Source organism: Phoxinus phoxinus (genome assembly GCF_949152265.1).
Source record: "Phoxinus phoxinus genome assembly, chromosome: 6".
NCBI classification, from domain to species: Eukaryota; Metazoa; Chordata; class Actinopteri; order Cypriniformes; family Leuciscidae; genus Phoxinus; species Phoxinus phoxinus.
Genome location: NC_136881.1, coordinates 33954026 through 33975065, shown reverse-complemented (window position 1 = coordinate 33975065; position 21040 = coordinate 33954026). Strand labels below are relative to the sequence as shown.

General features: G+C 36.8%; 1 protein-coding gene across 3 annotated transcripts in view; it reads right to left on the bottom strand.

Moving 5' to 3' along the window:
• Positions 1-21040, bottom strand: part of bcl9 (BCL9 transcription coactivator) — a 111805-nt gene that overhangs the window by 64168 nt on the left and 26597 nt on the right. For 2 of the 3 annotated variants that reach the window (XM_079616657.1, XM_079616658.1), the window contains one exon: positions 1428-1540. The gene's annotated coding sequence lies outside the window, so the exon portion shown is untranslated. The remainder of the gene's footprint in view (positions 1-1427; positions 1541-21040) is intronic. The other variant, XM_079616659.1, reaches the window with a different exon arrangement.

The following is a 21040-nucleotide window of genomic DNA, read 5'->3' as shown; positions in this document are numbered from 1 at the left end:
CAACAACTGTAAACAGGAAAATACATACACGGCCTCTCTACCAAAACCTAGCAAACTGCCTCAAAGTCTATGCCTAAAGGCAGCTGCTTTTGAACATTTTGAAACACCCCCAGCAAGCAATTTTGCATTTAAAAGACGTCTTTTAGCCGTCCAAACACAGCCCTGACGTCTAGGCTAAATCAAGGCAAATTTTGGGCTGTCAGTGAAAATGTAATAGACATCTAACCATATCCCAAGTATAGACTAGTCATCAATTAGATTAAAAGGAATGAAAAACCAAATGAAATGAAACCAAACATCTTGTAATCACTGTTGACTTTGCTTACATGATGGAATATCATACATCTCGCAAGTTATTTTGGTAATAACCAAATTCAATGTTATTTTTGGCTAGAAGTGGGTTACTCATAGCCGGACTATATCGAGTCTATAGTTAACCTAGAGTAGACGGTGAAATGACGGCTATTGCTTGGTACATAGACAGCAACTTATCACATACCACACAAATAGCGCTCCGTATGGAGAATCAACAAACTATTGATTTCAATAGAGTTTGATGTTAGCATGTTGCTAAGCTAGAACCAGTGCTTCACATTAACTTTTTTGCTCACCAACCACTGTAGCTAGTGGTTTTCCAAAGTTACTTGCACTTAGCATTTTCACTGGCCACAATTTTGACATCGATACCATGGGGGATTCATATTATCTCATAATTTGGTAGCAGGTATATTAGGCTGCTGTCACTTTAAGTCCTCATGCATGGATCCATTATACGGTTACACGTGCTTTTTCTTTTGCCTTCTATGTTTCACGTTGAGATGACTATGATGGCAACTTTCTAGGTGTTGGAACGGAGCAACAGTTTCAATGTGGAGCCACACATACCGATGTTATGAAAGACAAGAATAAGCGCCTGTAGCAGTATTGTCCCCACGGTTTTCAGTCTGGTTTTCCCATCTGAGCTGAAGCTAATTCCAGTGAAGTGTTCTTCTCAGGAAAGCAGCGGTAGATTTTCCCCCTCGCTCTGTCCTCACACACTCCCTGCTTGTTCACCCAGTCTACAGCCTGATTGTGTGTTCAGCTCAGAGACTCTTTCCTAGGGACAGACCTGCTGTGTGTGTGTGTGTGTGTGTGTCATAAGTCTCTCAAGATGGTTTTGTCTTTGGCTGCACAGAGTATTTCATCGGGAATACTTGGTGAAAATACACACAAACATAAACACACAATTCTAATGACCTACATTTTACATAAGCTAATGTAAAAGTAGTGTACAGTAGCATTCATTTAGTAGTGTAGAGTACACATATATATGTTATTTGTTAGTAGTTTCGTGCACATTTCCAAAAGAGTAGTTTGTTATATTTACTATTGTAATGTGCATGCTCATGTTTGGCATTTGGCAAATGATTTTAAACAAAGCAACTTACATTCAAGGTACACATTTTATCAGTTCTTACTTTCCCCGGAAATCGAACCCATGACCTTGGCGTTGCTAGCACCATGCTCCACTGTTTAAGATACAGCAACTTCTGACAGAATCCTGGAACAAATGAAATTAAACAAATTATTGATGTCAAATTTAGTGGTCTATTTAGTAATTTCCATGTTTTATTTACTATTGTAGTAATTAATTTAGTAGTGTAGTCTACACTTCCATGTTACATTTAATATTGTGTTATACAGTAGGCTACACTTCTGTTTTATATATACAGTACTGTTCAAAAGTTTGGAGTTGTGTGATTTTTTTCGTTTTTTAAATCAGTCTCATGCAAAACTACAGTACAGAGCAGTAATACTGTGAAATATTATAGCAATTTAAAATAGCTGTGTTCTATTTGAATATATTTTAAAAAACAATTGATTCCTGTTATCAAAGCTGAATTTTCAGCATCACTACTCCATTCTTCAGTGTCACGTGATCCTTCAGAAATCATTCAAATATGGTGATTTGCTGCTAAAAAAAACCTTATTGTCCATGTCTTATAGTATTTTTGAGGAAAACCTTTTCTCAGGACTCTTTGATAGAAAGTTCAAAAGAGCAGCATTTATTTGAAATAGAAAACTTTTGTAACATTATACAATGTACTGTCACTTTTCATCAATTGATTCCTTATGGATTAAAAATATATATTAATTAATACAAATATTACTGACCCCAACATTTTGAAGGGTAATATACTAACTACTGCACTATATACTACATTTATTACATAATAGTCTAAACGTACAGTTTCATTCTACATGTATGTCATGTTTTCGTCAGGGTAACATTTGCATGTGTAGAATGTAGTGCAGCATTACGAACACACAGATATGAAAATAAGTTTAACTTTTTATACGACGTCTTTGAAACGTGGCGCTCGCCTCATGCACGAGACGCGACCTGAAAAAGACGCGGTGCAACGGTCAAATATGTCCGTCTAGCGCATGTTTACGTAGAAATGCAACTGAAACTCAGCACATTCTGCGTCAACGACTCCATGAAATTATGTTTATTAGATTACAAGCATCATATTTACTGGAGTGTACATCGGCCAGCAGGTCCTGAAGCGGAGAGCTGTGTTGGTATGGTAACAGGAATATCAGCAGAGGGGGGGGGAGGGGAGACAGGGAAGGAGATGAGGATAGGTGAGCGAAACAGAATGAGGAAAAGAGCAGAGAGACCGGAAAACCAGAGGTGAGTTGAGTTCTCAGGGCTTCAGCCAGAAATGTCTCTCTTTATTATCTATGACCACATCCCATGTCTCACGCGATCCCTTATTCCTTCACTATTCTCTTACATATCTCACTCTTGCTTCTGTCTCTCTGCAGTCACTGTCACTTTTGACCTGATCACTGTTTGCCTCATACTCCTATTCATGTCCTCTCCATACCAGCCAGTGCGTGCGTGCGTGCGTGTGTGCATGTGTGTGTGTGTGTGTGTGTGGCCGATTCCATTCTGAGATACTGAAATGTCTCCTCAGTGCACTATTTCTGTCATCGTTCTCCCCTGCTGCAGCGGTAATAAGGAAGCGAGCTGTGAACTGTGATTCCAGCTCCCAGCAAACCTCTAATCCAATCCTACAACAATACAGCACACATGTAAATTGAATACCACCTCTTAATAGGTTTAAATTTCATTTTTATGTAAAATAAGACACACACACAGTCTAACTAACAGTTTTAAGTTTTTTCCAAAAGCCCTCGGCTCTTCTCTTTAGTAGACAATATGAGCTTTACACTAACTAACAAAATTGTCTCAACAGCAATGAAGGACTTTGATATATGTACCCACTTATGACTGATTAAACAGACTTTATATATTTTATTTGTGCTCTCCGCTCTCTTATGCACACATGCATAATAAGACCACCTGTCTAAAACAAAAAGTGTTTGCGTTCGCTCCAACACTCGATCGGGCTTAAGAGCAACATTATAATTCATTCAGGGGTGTTTTGCTGTGCTCTGCGTTGACTGGCTCAGAAGCAGGAGCAGTTGCATTTCCCCCCCACAGTGCTGAATGATAAGTCGAGCCACCAACACACACCACTGTCAATCAGAGCCGGAATGGCTCACCAGATGGAAGCCATTTTGAATGTCACTAAACTCAGTTACTTATGTTGCTTCAAGTCCTCCTCGGAAAAAAAGAACAAATGGATAAATGTAATAGTCATTTTTCTCGTAGCTTTTTTTTAATGCAGCAAATTAAAGAGCAAATTGGTACATTTGATATTGGCCTATATTTGTACATTTCCTGACAACAATAGGAAGCTTTTTTAGTACTAATGCAACAAAATAAAGAGATGCTTATTAGGTGTGCATGTGACGCGCTGTGCATTTAATAGTGCTGCCACAGAGAATCATGGGAAATGTAGTTTGTCAACTCATAAACCAGATAAATGAGTAGTATTTTCTAGCTAGCTTGAATACTATTCTTCATCGACAGTACTAAAATAGGCATTTAAACTTTACAGTTAGCATTCACCCCTTATGATCAATATCAATTAGCTTCCGCTAATTCACACACCTCCATATTGGAAACCAACCAGCTCACACTGGTATTTATGACACTGTGCTAGCATTAAAGTAGGCTTATGTTGTAAATATGATCACTATGGCATGACTTAAGGCAGCATTAAGCACTAACTGTGTATATAGAACATACAGATGAATGTTTACCGCCCTGACTAGCGTTAGCACCATTCATTCCACATTAATCAAGAAAGCCATTTACTCTAATTAAACAGTAAAATGGGTTGCTGACCTAAGGTAAAGAGGACAAATATATGCAAAGATTAATTCAATTTCCCGCCATTTGACTTTAATGGAAATCTTTGCGAGTTCCATACACATTCTTAAATCTGAAGAATAGGCGTGAGACTGTTGGCTATCTTTAAACCAGATTCATGGTCACTTTGAGCACAAAATGCTATTGAACAGTGACTAAGCAACTACTTTCAATAACAACAACAGCTCATGAGCTTTAATAAGGAACCAGTTGACCCGCATGCAACTGCAATCCATCATTTGTTAGTTAGGGAATCAATGTGCTGTCACTGTTAAGAGTCTGTACTGAAATATGACCGCAACACTGTCAGCGTCTACAGTGGCTATACCGAACTCCTCTATAGAAAACAGGTTTTAATTTTCAATTGTAATGATATCACAATATGACAATTTTTAATGTATTTTCGATCAAATAAGAGACTTCTTTCAAGAAATAAAAAAAAATCGTACAGACCCCAAAATTGTAAACGGTAGTGTATTTTATATGAGAAATGTCTAGAAGTGGAATGATTAAGTAATTTCTGAAATTGATACAACAAATAACAACGATCATTGCATGTTTTTAACATCTGGCTATTGTACGATAATCCGGAAACCTGAATATGAATATGAAAGTGTCTCTTTTATTAACATTCTAAAACCACTAATAAAATATTCCCTTAAATAGTTTTGGCACCAGATAAGATTCCTCACATTCCTAAATGTCTGGACCCCATTTATCTTATGCTGGTGGAAGAGAGAGAGAAAAAACAGGGCACTCACTTATTCACTATCCATTCATTCCTGTCCTCTCGTTCTCTTAAGAGTCACAGGTCCTGACAATACAGCCTCTGTTCTATGAGGAAGATCTCAAACCAGCAGAAAGGCACTCAGCAAGAGTGCTCCATCTGAACGCCGGTCTGTTTCAGTCTAAACAAGGATTTCTGTTTTATATTTATATGTTTAAAAATGCGTATATCAGAAATATTCTTTAGAAGGTTTCCTTAGAAATAGACAAATGTTTTACATTTTTCACTTGAAAAAATCTCTGAAAAAGATTCAGCTATAATATAATTCCATGAAAACTATAAATTCATAACCACCCTTTCTTTTACTGGAAGACGATGGCATAAACTTGAAAACATTACTGATTTGTTAACCTTATTTTAGCTCTGTTTAGGTCATTTTTGCAATTGTAAAAAGTGATCAGTTGACTTAACTTAAATAAAGTGAGGAAACCCATTGCCTTAAAATTATTAAGTAAACAAAGAATTGTCAAGTCCACATAACTTAATTTTTTTCAATTACACATGGTTTATTACTTAATCATTTGAAGGCAACAAGTTTCCTCACTTTTTTTAAGTTAAGTCAACTGATCACTTCTTACAGTGTACGTGTCTAGTGTACGACACAATACAACACGAAAAAAAAACAATAGAACATTATGATTTTAAACTGCACCAGACGACGTGACAAAGGCATATCGAATCCATGATAATCAGTGACGTTGTCTGGATATGGCGCGACACGACACGACAAATTCCCGACAGTAAACTGGGATGCCTCGTTCCATTTCTGACGTACTTCAACTGCTCGCATACTTTCAAGCTGTCACTGTCATGTCCGGTGTACACACTTGTGTTAGAAGAAAAAGTTATATATGGGGTTTTGTCAGGCACGTCATATATAGAACTTTGTTGGGGGTCACATCATTTTATGGATTTATTTTTAAGTAATTCATTTTGTTTGCATTCATTTTTATTTTTAATTACATTGTATGAATTAAGCAGCTCGTAAACACTGTAAAATCTTTACTTTTTCATTAATTCTATTTTTAATTTCAAATAAATAAATAAAATATGTTGTCAAATCAACTTTATATACAACTTTCAATAATATTTAGAGTTCCTGTTGATTAAACCAACTAAAAAAAAAATATTTCAATGAACTCAACATTTTAAGACAACCAGGGTAACTTACTTTTTTTAAGTTAAACCAACAGTAATTTTTACAGTAGACTTCATCACTAAACAAATATAATAACTCATTAAATATGAATTATGCAATCATACGACATTTCTCTTTATATAGAACCTTTGTGGCATAAAGAGTTCTTTAAAATGGAGTCAAGAACCCTAGGATTCTATATAGAACCCCATTGAACTTTTCTTTCTAAGAGTGAATCGAATTCCTTTGTGAGAAAACAGCCCCGGAAATTTCCCTCTTGGTCACCAACAATCCAACCATGTTTGCGTATACCTTGCCTCACACCTGAAATCAATTAAGTCGGCCAACAGGATGAGACACACTACGAATTCTAGCCACACTAAATTTGACGTGTTCAGATTCTTTACACCAGCTCATTCAAATATCGCTTCTCTCCACAGACAGAAACGTTTGGGCTCAAGGAGTGGACTCAATAAACTGAAGCAGAACCGCTATACCGTTCTGAAATCAATATAGCAGTTTGACATAAAATAGCTAATGGTGTCCATTTTGATAGGAAAGCTGAAATTTTTGGCTAGAATGAAATAAGGGCTTTAGTCTATACATACCATAGACAGTTCAAACAATAAGTCAGACAGTTTTGCTCCAGTCCAGGCTTCTCCGGTCTATCCTAAATAACACTATGCAAATGGGGGATGGGGAAACCTGGAGAGCTTTGAATGAGAGAGAAATCAAGAGAGATGAGGGAGTTTCAGGGACCGAGTGAGTAATGGATATGGAGAGAGACAGTATGAGGGAGGCGTCAGGAGGAACACTGTTTATGTGTGTTGCACAGTTTACTCAAGCATGTATTTATATGGGAAGGACATATGTGTGAATGTGTGTGAGTGTGTTGAGACCCAGTGGTCTGAAGCCTGATACTGGCCCCCTGTGTGCAGCTGCTCTCTCTGTCTGTCTGTCTGTCTGTCTGTCTGTCTGTCTGTCTGTCTGTCTGTCTGTCTGTCTGTCTGTCTGTCTGTCTGTCTGTCTGTCTGTCTGTCTGTCTGTCTGTCTGTCTGTCTGTCTGTCTGTCTGATGTTGGCTTTCTCTCAGCGCTATAGGATGACTGTCATTCACAAATATGCTTTCCGGATCACGCAACTGGGTGAATCTCACGAAACCAATTCGAAACATGTAACAGTCAGAATTCACCCCAAAATCAAAAGAAGAAAATATTTTGAAAATATTTTGCTATTGAGATTATTTTTGCTTAGGGTTAAGGTTTTTTCATGAAAAAATTCATACTCAAGCCAACATGAACTCATAATTGACCATATTTCCTTCCTTACTTGTGAACTCAGCCATGAATATTATTCCAAAGAAAAGATATCTTTATCTTTAATCAAATATAGAAATTATTTTTACTGGTGAATTATGTATTTATTTTGTATTTTATTTATTTATAGGATTTTCATTTATTTGTTTGATTGTTTATTATTTTGTCTTTTCCATTATTCTCAATTGTATTTTTCATTACTGTAATGCAGTGTTTTAATTATGTTATTCATAATATTTAATCAAAATAGACCACAACTCATTTTACTGGTTATGTATTTATATATTTATTATTATATAAGTATATTATTTTGTAATTTCCATTATTCTCAATAGTGTTTCTAAATTAGTGTAATACAGTTTTTTATGTGTTTTGTTTATTAGTAAAAAGTTAATACAACAAATTCTACCATATTGTACAAATAATTAATTTTAGTGTAATTTTTTAATAAATTTTTTTTGGGGTATCACGGTAATAAGCATTTTGGGGGGAAATTATTAATTATCATGAAAATACTATTGCAGTGCAAAAAGACTCTCTTTATTTCCACAGAACAATTTCTTCTTTTTTTCTTTTAAATGTGGCCGGACATGTTCTTGACAGCTTTCGTGCGATTCGCCCAACTTCAGGGCAACAGAAAATGAAAGACATACTCAAGACAGACAAACAGAAGAAGACAGAGATAAAGCGAGAGAGACCGAGGCTGTAAAACAGAGCCCACTTGTTAACAACCATATTACAAACAATCTCTCCACTCATGTGCAAAAGAATAAACAGGCCGTATCAGCAGAAAGCGCTCTCTGAGTAAGAGCTCATTCAGCATATGAAGTACAGATGTGCTCAGCGAGAGTAAGTGATCACAAAAGAGGAAGACTGTTGACAAGGTGTTGCACAAGGAAGGAGTGGTGGAGGAGAGGAAAGCAAGAGGAGAGGGGAGGGAAAGAGAGAGCGAGAGAAGGGAGGAAAGCAGCCAAGTTGGCAGGATGAATGGAGAGTGCAGAAGGAGGGTAATGTGGGAGTTTGATAAATTGTGTGCGTTTTCAAGTGTGTGGGTGTTTGTTTTGTGTGTGTGTGTGTGTGTGTGTGTGTGTGTGTGTGTGTGTGTGTGTGTGTGTGTGTGTGTGTGTGTGTAGCTTGAGGCTGTAACACAGACAGCGTTTAAGCGAGTCTAGCCTAGAGACGGACAGGAAATAATTTTGCCTCTTCACACTAGAAGCTGCTGGACAGTCTCTCTGTAAACTTGCCTGAATGGTTGCCAAAGTATATATGTGTGTGTTAGAGGGAGCGAGAGGGTTCATTTGTGTGGTATGTGATGTGACACCTCCCCTCAAACACACACACACACACACACACACACACACACACACTGTTCAACTAAATTACCCTGCCATTTGAACAAAGCTCTGACCCTATGTATTAAAATTGAACACGTAACTCATCCAGAACTGTTTGTGCTACAAGTGTAAATAATATATCAAACCATGCGGCTTGTGGAGGAGACGTGTGCTATGACTTAATTAACATTAATTGATAAAATACGCAAAGAAATCCCACAGACCTACATTGAAGGAGGATACAGAGTCATATATAGCACAGAGGCTTGTTGGCTCTTTTGACATGGACGAGTAACCAATCAGAATACATTAGATCCCATATCTGGTTGCATTTAATACAATAGTTCTACATATTTAATTAAATTATATATATATATATATATATATATATATAAACATTTTATAACAATTTCTAAATATAGCTTTTTATACATACATTATTACAGTATATAATAGATAACTGACAATTATTTAAATAAATATATAGAATTATCAGTTTTTTTCATATATATATATATATCAGGGACGTTTCCTCCGAGGAGGCAAGGGTGACAGTGCCTCCTCAACAAAATTGGAAAATATCCCATATTACAAAAATAAAACACCGCAAATATTACAAAATGTGACATTAAATGTGTATAAACAGTCTTTGTTCTAAATCATTTGTCTTTCCTAATTAACACTGTCCAACAGCGACACCAGCAAGTGAAGTTATAGCAGATGCCACGTCTCTCTCGTCTCCCCTGAGCCCGTTGAGTTTTAACAGACCCCCTAAAGCGTGCTCTGGGTTTGGTGGGGGGTAATTAAAAATGAATGGAGAAAAGTCATGTGAGTGGAGGCAATGCCTCCATCACGCTATGAGTGGATATGATTGGATTTGATTTGTTTGTGCGATAAATCCCGCTTCTTGTTTTTGTGTGCGTTCGCGAATCAGTCAGAATTAACAAAATGATGGAGTACTAATTAAAAAGTAAACGGCTCACCCTGTTAGATATCACTGCTTTTATCACGTCAAAATCAAACTTGAAATGGACTGAAAATATGATGACTGTGGTCTTTTTAGTGAGCAATAAGCTTGGGGAAATGAAAGGTACATCTTCATGTCTGTGACCAGTGTTTATCAAGCATGACTGATGATATGAAAATAAATTGACTATGAAAAATAACAGCTGAACATCAGTTAAAAAAATCAAATGTATTGTTCAAATTGTAACTGCCTTTTACTTACTTTTTACGTTACTATTTTGCAATAATAAAAAATAATAAAAAAAACTAAGTGGATGAAATGTATAGTTCAAGTTCATTTATAAACATTTTATAGCCTATAGCCTACTCGGTTCTCATAAATAGAACATTAACAACATTGTTAATGTAAAAATACAAAATAGAATTGAATTTGGTTTCTTTTTATGTAAATGTTTCTTTAACCAGGGAAATGTGACAATATTTGAAAATGTACATTTATATTTAAAAAAATGAACAAATATGAGGTCTTTGCCTCCTTATTTCACAATACCACTGATCGCCGATTAATCGATTGTTTAAAGTTTATTTTAGCTTAAGCCTTAACGGGGTCTTTTGACTGTAGAATTTAATTCTACATTAAATAATAATAATTTAAATAAATTCTGATTCACAAACAGCAGTTTTACATGTCTTCGAAAAACCCTTTGTGTCACAATATCACCCTGTTTGGACTCAGGCTACGTTTACACGTGGCCGGTTATTTTCATAAACGGACATTTCACCCTCTCCGTTTTCAGAAAAGTGTTCGTTTACACGAACCCGTGTATATGCCGTCAAGAGCATGCCAAACCTATATGTGGCAGTGTAACGAGAAGCTCAAGCCCACGTTAGCCAATCAGAATCCCGAAAATATAGGTCGCACTTTTGACGCAGTGCAAGTTCTGTCGCATACCGTGACGTCGACTGCCTAAAACTCAGTTTTTCTCAGTTTACATGCAAACGTGCAAACGGAGTTTTCCAAAATCTCCACTCTGGCCGGAGTTTTTAGAAAGAATCGTTTTCAGAGGAGAATTCTCCGTTTGCGTGTAAACGAGGGGCACAACCGAAGGGAAATGTCTCCGTTTTTCAAAATAACCATGTAGGCTACGTGTAAACGGGGCCTCAGTAGCATCTTTTCCCGCCACTAGTTTGTCGTCATGGTTTCTAATTTGATTTGTCATCACTGTCGGCTGTATCATCGTTAATCACCTCATTTGTCTGTGTATTTAAGTCCTGTGCTTCCAGTTCACCCTCGTCCTGTCTTGTTTACGTATGGTTGTGTTTGCTTGCTGTTCTTTGTGTGGATTTTACCCTGTGGATATTATTAAATACTGTTTGAACCGTCATCTTCGTGCCTTTATATGCAGCATAACTGTTACACTTTGAGTGTTTGACAGTGATGAAGTGGGATTGATGGAAAGGTAAAAGCTGTCTGTCTTTGGCGCGCTAACAAAAAGACACAACATTTGAGATTCGGGTTTGCTTCTGATTTTATTCTGTTTATACTAAGCAGCTTTTTTTGAAGTAAACCTGACATGCTTTCGTATTTGTGTGGGTGAATGTGTGTGTTGTCACAGTTGCGCAGTTGGAGGGACAGTGTGTGTGTGTGTGTGTCTGTAATCCATCATCCCTTGAAAACACACACATACTATCCCCCACTATACTACACTGCAGGTGTATGTGTGTGTGTGCGCTCTCTGACAGCATCAACACACCTCTGTGGTAAATCAGCAGCAGCTGCGAGCACCGATCACGCGAGTCTGTCATCAAATCAGATGGCGTCACCATGTGTGTACACGGCATGGGCCACAATCCCCGCAGTGGGAGCTACGCAGAACCAATGACCCTGTAAAACTGGACAAATGAATCAGTGGCTCAGAGTCTAGTCACCATCAGTTTATAATCATTGGCGTTTAGTAAATATGGGTCGCTTCTGAAACCTGAATGCCAGTATGTGGAAGTATAGGCAGGCTTCAGTTACAAAATGCATCCTTTCCTGCCTGTGATATCCCACAATCCTGTGTAAAGAATACATACAGCGTCCAAATACTTTAATTATTCATTTTTATTTAATTAACTTTGTGTGTGTGTGTGTGTGTGTGTGTGTGTGTGTGTGTGTGTGTGTGTGTGTGTATATATGTATAGTTTTATGTAACCACCAGATTACTTATTCACTAAACACCCACAGTCCAGTTTAACCAGGCATTGTCGGCACTGATATTGCACCATGTGTATTGAGTTTATCTATTTATTTAAATTAAATCATTAATTTTCATCCCACAGGATGCTCAATTGCACTGTTAAAATTGTTATCAGAACTTTTCCATTTTTAATCTGCTCGGGCTGTTGATTTTTCTAATATCATTCATGAATCAGGTGGTGAAACAATGCACAACCTACGCTATTTATTTTATACCAAAAAAAAATGCCTTCGTACAAAATAATTGGTTCTGTTTTAGACACAGCCATGATTTCTCTACTAAATAATACTAGCCTATATACATAGCCCTAGGGAAAAATAATACTAAAATGTATTTGATTTTATACTACAAATGCATTTACATATTATGTATATAAATACCCTGCAATTGTACTTTCGGGATATACTGATATACTTAAAGTCTGCTAAATTTAATGTACTTTAGTTATCCAGAAATATTGCTGAGGTCCAACTAAAGATTGTGCTAAAGTGGAACTATTGTAAGTTTACTTTAGGTACACTTAAAATATCTTGCATTTAAAGACTGATATTAGCGAGCGATCATACTATCCTTACTAATAGTGGTCCATATTATCCATACTATCCTATATATGTCAGGCTTAATATTAAGAAATGTGCACTGTACTCCAAATAAAGTTTAATTATATTTATATCAGTAAGTCTCAAGCGATATGCCAGTATTTGTACTTAATATGAAATACATGTATATTAAATACATTTTGGTGTAGTTTTTTTCACTAGGGAACTCACTATTTTACAATGTATTCAAACTGGAGCCTCTAGAATCAGATTAAACATTTCACGTCATTGATAAAAATTCATATAACAGTTTAAGTTAGGTGGATAGTGTGCACAAAAATCATTTTCATTCTGTTAATCTCTCTCTCTCTCTCTCTCTCTCTCTCTCTCTCTCTCTCTCTCTCTCTCGGCCGTGCTCTGACTGGGTTGCTATGGGAACAACAGCAGACAGGTTCTCACATCCCCTCCTTCAGATTCTTCCTGGCTCACTCACCATTTATATTCATGCACAGCAGCTCCATAAACACACATACACACATAAACACATACACAAACGTGCAAAAACATGCTTAAAACAAACACAGCGTCACTGAGCATGCACACCCCAGAGACACACACACACACACACACACATACCTATAAACGCACTCATAAATACACAAACACATCCCCTGCTCAAACACTATCGATTCTCTCCTGGGGAGGTGTTTGTGTTCGGATGAAGCATTAAACCACACTGGCATTACAATTTCTGACACACAAAGCCAATAAACACCATCAGCTCAATACAAATATGCAGCTTTCAGGTTTAATCAGAACTAATGACCGCACTGGAAAACACACTGATGTTCACTTTCTCTCATTTTATTGTTCAGGCATGTGATTATTACCCTCAGTAATGAAACACACCTGACTAGAAATGAGAAACACCAGTGATTGAGGTTTTGGAATAATCAAAATTAATACGCAGCAACACTCTTAACACATTAGCCACACGCACGCAACAGCAGAGGGATGGATGAATTCCTCCTCCTGTTTTTCAAAATGGGGTTATTAGAATAGAGGAGAGTAAGAAGGCATGTGTGTGAGAGAGAGATAACAGTTTTTCTTGCTCTTTCTTGAGCTCATTTAGCAGGATAAGCATCGATAGAGAAAGAGGGGGATCTTTTTTTCTCTGAATGGATGGAGGGGAATTGATATGCTGAATAATATTGCAATCTCTCTCGCTTACACTGCGTCTAAGCGAACAGCAAACGGCTGGAAAGCTCATGCTATAACCAAGAGAGTTGAATGCCTTCAGTATAGACCGCAACTGGAAAATAACTGGTCGCAAGCATGATTGTAAATGATAAATTAGATCAAAAATACTGTAATATTGTGAAATAATATTACAATTTTAAATAACTCTATTTGAATATATTGTAAAATGTAATTTAATATGTAAAGCTGAATTTTTAGCATCATTGCTCCAGTCTTCAGTGTCACATGATCCTTCAGAAATTATTCTAATATGATGATCTGAAGCTCAAGAAACATGTTTCTGGAAACCATGATAGATTTGTTTCTTTTTATTGGATTCTTTGATCGAATGTAACTCCACAAGCTGGCAATGTCTGATGAAGTGATGTTTCACTCATAGTTACCGCAGGCAGAAAACAAAAGAATAGGAAGTATCATCAGCAAAACTTGAAATGGCTCAGAGATTTACTGCAGAGCAAGTACTGAACGCAATCAAATATTACTGTAACTGTCATTTGATGGTGGATCAGGTGAAGAAGCTGTCTCAAAATATTAATTTTGAAGATATTGAAAAATGATAGTTTTGAGAATATGTTTGAGATGGTGAATATGAGCCAGATGCTGAATGTACTAAATGAGCTCTGATGCGGACGGTGATGATGGTATAAAACATCTGCTCAAACTGAGCCCTTCTAAGCTCCAAACGGTAACAAAATATGCTTTATTGTATTCTTCAGTAATTGTTACTCTAATATTAGGAGAGTTTTATATTATCGCGACAGGTAGAGATCCATCCATGTTAGATATAGATCAGGGTCTCTAAAGACCCGAATATGTAATAATGATTGGCGAGACATTCCTGCATTCAAGGGTTTAAATAAAGTGTAACCATAAATAAAAATGTACATACTTATAATCAATTACTATAAGTGGTCATTCTACCATAATTACTGATTCAATTGTGTTATTATCAATGCTTTATAAGATGAGTATATGTTCAAGTTTATGTATAACAGCGCTTTAGATTGTTTCAAAGCAGCTTTACAGTGATAACAGGAAAATGATTCAATGATGCAAACAGTACTGCTCTAAAAGAAAAGTGTCATTGTTCAGCTGAAGAACCGTTATTAGCAGATTTTTCAGCATCTTGCACCATGAGTGCGACTTTTGTCAGAGTTTGAAAAACGTGACATTCATCCAGCGTTTTTTTGAACGCAAGAAATGTCCTGCGTGAAGCTCATGAAGCGGATCACATGAGCTGCACTGTCTGCACACTCATTATTAGTCATTAGAATCATATTTAATTAAACAACAAATGAGTCTATATAATTAATACTATGTGGCTGGATTACATCTGTTGAAATTAACGTCTATGTATGCATGCTTGTACGCCTTGTTTAAATATGTGCCAGCCCGAGGAAATGGGCTTCCTCATGTACTCAAACATCTTAGTTTTTCCTTGCCTTATTGCCTTTGGCTAGCTCACTATATGGGGTTTATAAGGCACTATTCATTGCAAATGTGCTTTAGAACAACATGTATTGTGAAGAGCGATATACAAATAAATCGAAGTTGAATAGTCGTTGCGCGTTAGCATAAAGTTGAACTCTGCTCGCTTCGCCAACGGTTGCCGTTGCTCGTGTCACCTCAAATCGCCAGCCTACACTGCAACCCAATGACTTCCAGACGCTTTGTCGCTGCAAATCGGCGTCTAGTATAGTGGTGTCGTTCGCTTTTAGAGTATGGGGTCCTCACCATCATCCCTACTTTCCTAAATCTCTCTCTCTCTCTCTCTCTCTCTCTCACACACACACACAAATGTTGATATTGTACTCAGAATACTAACCAGGCACTGAGCCTCTGTAATAGACAGCACATCACTGCCTCTGAAATTAAGACGGACAGAGAGAGAGGGGGGGGGGGGGGGAGAAAGAGAGCACGAGGTGGTTTGAGGTAAATGAAGCTGATTCTGTGCTGTGCTTTATTCCGTCTGTCTGTGTTTCAGCCCTGTTACATCAGCCAGGTTTCCTACCTGCACAACAGCACCAGCATATGCCATATTGTGCACACACCATTAGATCGTAACCGTTAACTAGATTCATAGCTAATAAGAGTCAGCCACTGGATTTGATGAATAATATGTTAATTTCTCACTTTCACAATCTCCCGGTCTGATTTACATGAAAAGCCACAGGAATGGATGTGTTTTTATAGGCCTCGTTGTCTTCCTGCAGTTTCTACAGTCAGAGTCTGTTCTTGGTCCTGCGTGCTGATTGGTCAATATCTCGTTTCAGCTGTGCAAAAACACTAAAGACATTATTAATGTTACAAAAAGACTTCTTTCTATCGCTTGATTTCTGAAGTATCATGTGACACTGAAGACTGGAGTAATAATGCTAAAAATTCAGCCTTGCATCACTGGAATAAATAAAATTAGTATATTAAAATAGAAAATACTTATCTTGAATTGTAATAATATTTCACCATATTCCTGTTTTAACTATTTTTCATCAAATAAATGCAGCCTTAAAAGAGTGTTTTCTTTCAAAAACACACAAAAAAACGTCCTTAACTTTTGAACGGGAGTGTAACTGTTTCTGTGAGTTTTTCCAAGATGTAATGCTACTGAATTTTCTCTTTAAACATATAATCTAAAGGTTTTTAATTTGAAAAATTGTGATCTTAAATTGCCTCATGCAAACATACTAATTAATTCGGGAACACTTCACAATAAGGTTTCATTAGTTAACATGAACTAAGAATTAGCAATACTTCTACAGCATTTATTAATCTACCGTAAGTTATTACCGAGTCATTACAATCAAAAGTTGTATTTGTTAACATTAGTTAATGCACCGTGAACTAACATGGACAATCAATGAACAACTGTATTTTTATCAACTAACATTGACAAAGATGAATAAATACTGTAAATGTAAATACTGTAATTCATATTATACTGTAAATGTAAATACTGTAAAATGTATTGCTCATTGTTAGTTCATGTTAGTTAATACATAAAAAATGAGATCTTATTGTTAAGTGTCACTATTAATTCTAAATAGAGACACGAAAAAGAGGACAACTTTCATTCAGTCACAAACACGTTTCAGTGTTTTCATGCAATTTGTTTGATTAAACAAACAAAAGTCAGTCACTGGCCCCTCTCCCTTTCTCTTCTTGTTTTTTCTTCCTCTCCTTCTTTTTGTGTCTGCAACATGGAGCCCATCTGGGATGGGCAGCCATCGTTGTCATGGTGACGCTTTCCACCGGGGCATCCGATTGGCCGGTGGACTCGAAGCAGTCTCTGTCTGGTTTGGACGCAGCCGTTTGAGTCCTCAGGGACAGCGGTGGGGACGGGCGTTTCATGCAATGCAAATATGACACCTTTGAACTGACTGGGTGTTGTAATTTAGAATCATTTGAAAAATGATTTTTAATCCGTGAAAACCGTGGATTCACTTGTAAGCAGCCACGCGTGCAGACGTACTTTCACTAACATCGAATGAGGATTCATTTTACAGACAGAATCACTAAATGGATCATACCCCAATAAATCACTGTTTTCCTTCTAACCATGTACAAAATACTCTCAACTGTTACTCTTTTACATGTTTTTCTTTCATAAACATTACAAGGCACAGATGCAGGTGCCAACACTCTTAAAAATAAAGGTTACTTATTGGCATTTATGGTTCCATTAAGAACCTTTAACATCCTTTAACATCCTGGAACTTTTCCATTCCACGAAAGGTTCTTTACAGTGGAAAAGGGTTCTTTAGATTATTCAAATGTTCTTCACACTAAAAAAAAAAAAGAAAAAAGGTTATTTCTCAAAATTCACTGAAAGGTTCTTTGGGAACACTGTAAAAAGTGATCAGTTGACTTTTACAGATCAGTCTGTAAAAAGTGATCAATTCTTCACAAAAAGTGAGGAATTGAATGTTTGCGTACTTGAAAAAATGAAGTTATGTGAACTTGACATAAAATGAAACATGAAACATATTTACTTAATAATTTTAAGTAAATTTAAGGCACTTTTTTCAGTTAAGTCAACTGAACACTTTTTACAATGAAACCAAAAAATTATTTTTCTAACGTGCATTGCTGCAAAAATCCTCTTTTGGAACCTTTATTTTTAAGTGTAGCCTATGTCTTAAAAGTGATTGTTCACCCCGAAAATGAAAATTTGTGTCATTTACTCATGTCATTCCAAAACCCATCATGACTTTCTATCTACTCTGGAACACAAAAGGAAAAGTTTAAGCTCTTATTTCAAAACAATAACTGACTCAATTTAATGCAATTTGTCTTAAAATGACACCATAATGCCATTGGTTCTTGCGTGTCAAGTGAATGCAACATGACTTATGAGAGCGACGTCAAAGAGGAAGATTTTTCGGCATGTTCCTCACATAAAGCCATCGTATGACTTCAGAAGCCTTCAAATATATTACTTTTATCATGCTTTTCTTGTTTTCTTAGCTTGAAAGTCACTGCTTCAATGGGAAAAAAATCATAGATTTTGAATGACATGAGGGTTAGTAAAGGATGACGTAATTTTTTTGGTGAACTTTAGTTACTGGTGACCTCTCAGCACTGACTCCAGCAGATTGACTAGCCTTTAATCTAGGGGTGGGGGGGTCATGGGCTGTGGTCTACTGCCCAGATTAGCATGATCAGCACACGCTTGCTGTTTTTTATTATCCAGACGGCACAGATCAATACCTCACAGGAAAAGCCGTCTCTATTAATGATGTTTGCATGATTAACTGCTGAGTGTGATTCTACCGATTACCGTATGCAAGGAAGAAAATTCCTAACCCACACGCACAGGTCAGCGTTCGGACATCTGTATGCACAATGAGGTCGTGAGTAGTTATACAGATATCTTTTCTTATGATAGTCAATAGTTATGATTTATAGGGTTGGTTCACCCAAAAAGGTAATTTCTGTCATCATTTACTCACCCTCATGTCTTTCCAAACATTCATTCATCAACACACATGAAGATATTTTTAATGAAACCTGAAAGATTTCGGTCTTTCCATTGAAAGTACACCAAAACTTCAAAAAGTTTTTTTTAAAAATCGGTAACACTTTATTTTACAGTGTCATTGTTACATGCGTTACATGTAGTTACTCTAATAACTAAAAATTATGCAAAATTACATGAAATTAACCCTAAACCAAACCCTCATTACTATATATGGTATTTACATGTTTATTATTATTACTCAGTACTTAAATGTATAATTACACTCTAATACTGACACCTTAAAAAAAAGTGTAACCAAAAAATTCATATGAATCGAGCCGTTTAATCCAAGTCACATGATCACTTTAGGTTTTTATTCACATATAAATATTGGTCAAGCACAAAGCCCATCAAATATGTTCAATGGAAGCTCAAACATGCTTGATAATGACAGAATTTTCATTTGCGAGTGAACTATCCCTTTAAGGGGCGTTTACACTGATAGGTGATAAAACTCAATATTGTGACCAAATGAAAAATTAAAAGAACCCTTTTTTTTATGGAAAGTATTTTTATGAATGCAAATTAACTGAATCATCCCGGAATATTCAGATTTATAGTGTGAATCAGCCTGAAACATACAGCTTAACAGTGTGGTTTGAGCTAAAGAAGCTACATGAATGCCAAGCTAATCAAAAGCCAACAACTCAAATAACACAGAAAAGCTGTTTTTCACAATTTTTAAAAATCTGACAACAATGGTGAGATAAATGTATCCGATTGTATTGCTGATTTGATAAACTATTGAAACGTAATCTTGTAGATAGGTACGCCTACAGAGAGAATAGCTGCCTGATGGCATTACCAAGATGGCCGTTGAGTGAACTGACTAGCCTTAAAGGGACTTTGACGTAAATCAGTGGATACACAAGAGCTCTTTCATCGAATTGTGTGTCATTTCAACACTAGTATTGAATAATATTGAATGGAATATTGAAGAACAACTCAAGTGTATTTCTGAGCGGAGACTCGTCTCTGTGGGAGAGCTCAACTTTGACTATTCTCTGTTAGCATAGAGGAAAACAGACAGCACCACAACAGCCTGCAGAGTTTAAACGACTTCTGAGGAAAAATTATTTACTTTTCCGTTTTCTTGAGAGAGTGACTGAGCAGAAGAAATCAAGAGAGAGGAATGCTGAAGAGAGTGAGAGAGAGAGAGAGAGAGAGAGAGAGAGAGAGAGAGAGAGAGAGGGAGAGAGGGAATGAACAAGCGGGGGTCTTTGATGACGGCTGCTGATTCTCCAATACAGAAGGAGACAACTGAGGGCTTTTTAGCTACTGTGGAAGCGATATTGATTGCACTGCCATACTGCACTGAGCTGCTCTCAAAAATGCTTTGTCTTCCTTTATTCATCCAAGCCAAGGTGTGTGTGTGTGTGTGTTCGGGGACCATCAGAACAGTGTGTGTGTCTATATGTGTGTGTGTGCTCGGAGTGATGACAGAATGTGTGCGTGTGCATTCGCATGCATCCGTGCAAACATGCATGTTAGGACAGAGAGACTAATGACAGGAAAGTGTGTGTGTGTACGTGGAGAGAAAAAGGAGACGGGTGTAAACTAAGCTGCTTTAGCTGAACTAAACTAGGCATGAGGTCTTTATTTATACCCTATGTCTCATTATCAACTAAATGTAGTCACTGGGAGGTCCACACAAACCTGAACCCGCAGAACTCTGCAAAAGCACTGCAGATTTCCACAGACTTCGTGTCATTCGCAAAGTTTTACATATTCTGTGTGTTCATTTACGAAACATTTTGGCTAATCTGCTTTTTCACTACAATTAAAGGTGCAGTACTCCAAGCTCCATTTAACATATTTATCTAATTCCCTACAAAATGTCACAGATTTATGCAGATTTTCCACATACACTGTAAAAAAAAAAAAAAAAAGGTTTGTAGGAAAAATAGTTAACATGGCTCATTTACTTAAAGGTAGGCAATATTTTTCATAAACAATTTTTGTTATTCTAGTTGAAACTCTCTTCACATCATGATAGCAATCAATAAAAGAAGTGGTCTAAATATTAAAACATGTACATATATCTTCTGTGGAAGTCTCTGGACCAAAAAATATTCGTCCAATGATTGCAATGATGGCCTACCAGCCTGTCAACATATGTATTTCCATATCTCCGTGCACCCTGTTCGCACGTCGCCAGAGATCACACGTCGTCAGCG